Source organism: Silurus meridionalis, chromosome 20 (genome assembly GCF_014805685.1).
Source record: "Silurus meridionalis isolate SWU-2019-XX chromosome 20, ASM1480568v1, whole genome shotgun sequence".
Taxonomy (NCBI): domain Eukaryota; kingdom Metazoa; phylum Chordata; class Actinopteri; order Siluriformes; family Siluridae; genus Silurus; species Silurus meridionalis.
This window is the reverse complement of record NC_060903.1, coordinates 16,836,059-16,840,792: the sequence shown is the minus strand read 5'-3', so window position 1 is coordinate 16,840,792 and position 4,734 is coordinate 16,836,059. Positions and strand designations below refer to the sequence as shown.

The window sequence follows — 4,734 nt, the reverse complement described above, 5'->3', positions numbered from 1 at the left end:
ACCTATCAATTATGCATGCATCCATCTTTTATACTGTTAATTAGATGAAGCTTTTATACCGAGGAGGAGCAGAGAAAGCGTTTTTATGATAAATTGAATGCCGGAAGCTCCGTGTCCGGATTGGGAGAATAAACCGCGGGTTGTTCGTTTGCTCACAGGGCAAAATCCAATAAACTGCGCCTTGACTCATCTGAGTTCTTTTTTTTAATACGATTCATCACCCAAACTGAAACTCTGGAATAATGTACGTATGAAGAGACACGACTCGCGTCTGAGTTTAGAAACCTGTCAGTGAAACAGCGACATAAAGACGAGCTTACAACTTATATTTGAATATAGACTATTGGACAAAAGAATTGGGACACCTGACTTTTCCCACCATACTGTATGTGGTTCTTCCCCACAATTGTACAAGACGTCTTTGGGGGTAGTGGCATGAAAATGTACCTTCACTTGAACTAAGAAACCCCAGACCTGTTCCAGCATGACAATGCCCCTGTGCACAAAGTGCTTTGATGATATGCTGTACATGGGTTGAAGTGGAAGATCTCCTGCTCTAGAGCTTCAATTGAACACCTTTTGGGATGAATGTGAACATGAACTGCACCCCAGGCCTCCTCACCTCACCTACATCAGTGTGACTGTCATTCCACAAGTTGTGCAATGACAAAGTTAAATCTAATCTAATCTAAAAATCTTCTCAAAAGACTCCAGACGGGAACTAATTTTGGAAATAGGCTGTCAAAAAATGATGAGAATTTCTTAATAAAAAATAAAAAAAAAAGGAAAAAAGTTCAAACACTCCAAGTAAGAAAATCCATTTTTAGTACACAAACCCACTAAAAGTGCACATTAATACACCAAGAACCCTTGGACTAAACCAGAGTGTATTATAGGCACAGGCAAAACTAGATTTCTAACTCTTAAGTAAAAAAGAAATTAGTAAAAAAAAAATAATTTTTTTAAATAAGTAAAAACAAATGCAATTCAATGGAGGGGGCACAAACTTTCAAACCAACGCTGCACATTTGGTTGCGATACGCACACTCCGATACGTCCGTGTGGTTATCTGTGGTTTTTGCCGCGCATCGATACTAAACCTTGGCCTGCTCCCAGCACTATGATGGCTTTGGATAAAAATGTCTGATAATAAAAAAGAGTCATAATTTCTTTTATTTCTGCCAGGATGCGCTTTTTTTTATGCCGTCGCGCGATACGTCGGAATCACAAAAAAGTCTGTAGTCGAGTGTTATCTTTACGAGCTAGATCATAAATGTATGCTTTAATTTCAAACTTCTGGAAAACAGGATGTATCCACTGAACCCCAATCACACACACACAAAACCCACACACTCACACATGAGCATACACACCACACAGAAATTCCCTTGATGAATGTGTCCTGTGAATCACTAAGTTCCATGGCAACACGGGCTCCATGCCACGGCTTTAAGAGGCTCAACGGGGCGACGTGAAAAGGGTATTTTTTCACAAGGTCCGGATCCCACCGCTACATCATATCCTGGGCCTGGAGTCACACACACACACACACACACACACACACACACACACACACACATACAGGTTTTGTATGCATGTGTGGCCTTATTTCTGTGTGTGTGTGTGTGTGTGTGTGTGTGTGTGTGTGTGTGTGTGTGTGTGTGAATGTGTAGGACATTTTTTTCTGTAAACACACACTTCTTTTTGCTCTCCTTCGAGCGCATACTTTGTGCTCTGTTACCGCTCTCCCCTGGTTTCATAACCTGCCCGGTCGTCGGCACGGCAACCACATAACAATATACAATATCTGAAAGGAAACAGTAGCTGGATTACAAGGATGATGCAACGTCTTCGCGGATCAGAGCCCAATTATTCCCGGACTCGACTCGATTCATCAAGGGGGCAAAGTGTTTCCAGATACCTGGTACAGCAAAACAGCTGATTTCACAAAAGGAAAGCACACACACACACACACACACACACACACACACACACACACACACACACGTGCACACACCAAACAATCCCTACTTTGTTAAAAAAAAAAAAAGGTGGGTTTGATTAAAATCAGGTGCTGAAAACTCAAATGCACCTGGACACAATCCCGGATAGAAGATCCTCCCTGGAATACAATTGAAAATACGATTGGAGGATTTCTGAGGGCACGTGTGAACATCGGATCCGCCGTTGTAGAACCGATCGTCACGCATTTGGAAAAAATAAAAGAGAGGAGTACAGAGCGTATCCGAAACGGTGCTCGTTGTTCCCTACTAAGTGCATCATGCGTACACGATGTGCTTCGCCCAGCGTAATTGCAGTGCATTGTGGGACTTTTTTTTATGCTAATCGGTTGAGAAATGAGCCAAACCACAAAATAAGGTGGGGTCCAAATTAGATACAAAAAACATACCCCTAAATGAGTCTCAGTCTCTTTCTTCCCATGTTAAGTCCTTGTTTTCAAAAGTAAATGCCCCCTGTATACACCGCTATTGTGTGTTTTTATTTTATTTTATTATTATTATTTTGAAGCTCTTTTCCTCTGCTTCGTAACCAAATCAAACTTTTTTTTTATTGCCTCGTCTGATCCGTCGTAACCCGATGTATATTTTCATTTGGAAATTGGAATTTAAGACCCCGAGTATTACCATCTGACATCTGAGTCCGTAATACGCCGTGTCCTCATAAATTAAACTCGTAAATTCCGTCGGCAGTGAAGACATTTTTTTTCCTTCCCAAAAATACGACGTGGTTGGCTCGCACGCCTGCTCTAACCACCTCTAACACCAGGCTTTTCCGATTTACATTTCTGACGTCTACCGACGAACAATTCTTTTCTCTCTTGATGTTACTCTAGCTAGCGAGTACTCTTTGCTTCGATTCAATAGCTAGCTAGGTGCGTTTGTTTATAAGAAAACTACACTTTATGTAGCTTAATAATTATAAATGATAATTGTACAAGCTGACATCTGTCAAATCGCAAGATTTCGTTAACACACCGTTCTAGATGTTCGACGTAAACACCTTTTCTTAATCTGATTAGCGTATTCTTCTTTGAATTAGTGCCGATGCAAGTAATTGAAATGATATATAAGTTACTAACGACTAAAATATTTGGAAGGAGTCATCAGTTTCAGCACCAGATTTTTCCTGTTTTCTATATAGAACCCTTTGTGTTTTTTTCCTGTAACATGACAAGCTGCATTTTTTCATCTTATTAAATAAAGGAGAAATAAAAATAAAAAACATGATAGTAGCGGAACGGCTGTTTAAAGCCGCTAAAATTTCAGTGGTAACAGGAATTTTTTGTTTTGTAGACATTCTATAAATCTAAATAGTTGTATGTATAAATATGCAAATTGTAGTCTAGGGCAAACTGATGCAGTATAAAAGGAAGAACACATTTTATACTAAGATTTCTGACTGAATATGTACGAAAATTTAGGGTTCGATATATATTTTATAAGTGATCGAAGTGTCTAATAAAATCTACGTCTCATTTAATTTACTCGCTTGGAATGTACCATTTTATTTTACTAATTTTTACTTTTTCTTTATTAGAATTGTGTGTAATGAGAATTTTTTAAGATATAAACCTATTATCTTGTTATCCTCTTAACAAAGTGTTCACCACGTCTTATTATAGTTTGTTGTTGTATTGAAGTATCGATTCGAACTAAAGGAATAAATGCCAGATGTATATTTTTAGCCAGATGTTGTAATAATATTCATGCTGTCACAAGAACTGCAGTAAAATACTTCGTAACACAAAATAAACTGTGGAATCGTCATTTGCAAAAACTCATGAAACTTGTGCTATTGTGTGTGTTTGTGTATGTGTGTGTGTGTGTGTGTGAGATTGAGTGTAACAGGCCTGTGAGGAGATGTGCAAGAAATTGCATTGATTAGCATAGAAGAGTGTTTTTTTCATTGTTGGGAATTAGCGAGACGTCAATGTAAATAAACGTTACTCACCGAAGCTCCAAAATTCAGGGGTCATCCAGCAAATCCGGTTGTTTAACATCACGAATAAGGTGGGCCTCCTCTCAGCGCTCTAAAAAGAAAGGAATAAAGAAATGTAAGTAAATATAAATAATACATCTCCATAAAACCAAGCAATAACCAAAAAGAAACGCTTCAAAAAATGTCTTTCTTTCAGCGCCTCACAGGTCGGCCATCTGCTTTCTCATGCTTCTACACTTTCATCGCGGTGCATCTTATCAGGACACCTCTGCCCTCGTCCCCTTTTTTTCCGTTTCGCAAAAACGGCGCTAGCGTCCCCCTATAGTGTGCGCACACAGGGCCGAGCATTGTGGCATGGGAAAAAATACCTGAGCATGCGTTTCCCCCCCGAGACCAAAACACCGAACGTTTTGTCTAAACAGGATCTGAATGGTTCCTGTTGCTCCTTGGAGCTTGTTGAGTAAATGCTGCCTTCAAGATGGGTCCCTTCTGGGGCTCCAATTAACATTTGTGAACGTTTAGCCACAGGAATTAGTCACCACACTGGTGCGAGGCTTTGATGTTTTTAGCAAGCACTCACTCCGGATTACAAGAAGCAGGTCAGAAAACACACTTTAGGACCGGCTTTGCCCACTGATCCTGTGTCCATGGTGCGTTATTTAAATTCGAAAGCATTCGATTCTATTTTCTATGCACGAGTTCGTGTAGATGATCAAAACGTACGGTCGCGAAAAACAAGAGATTCCGGATAAAGTCATGGGGAAAACCACAAAC

General features: G+C 39.8%; 1 long non-coding RNA gene across 1 annotated transcript; it reads right to left on the bottom strand.

Moving 5' to 3' along the window:
* Window positions 1-1,110: 1,110 nt before the first annotated feature.
* LOC124402989 lies at window positions 1,111-4,431 on the bottom strand. Its single transcript, XR_006928816.1, has 3 exons — window positions 4,329-4,431; window positions 3,973-4,051; window positions 1,111-1,528 (listed from the first exon to the last, which is right to left on the bottom strand). It is a non-coding gene; the product is annotated as an uncharacterized LOC124402989 (long non-coding RNA).
* Window positions 4,432-4,734: the final 303 nt, after the last annotated feature.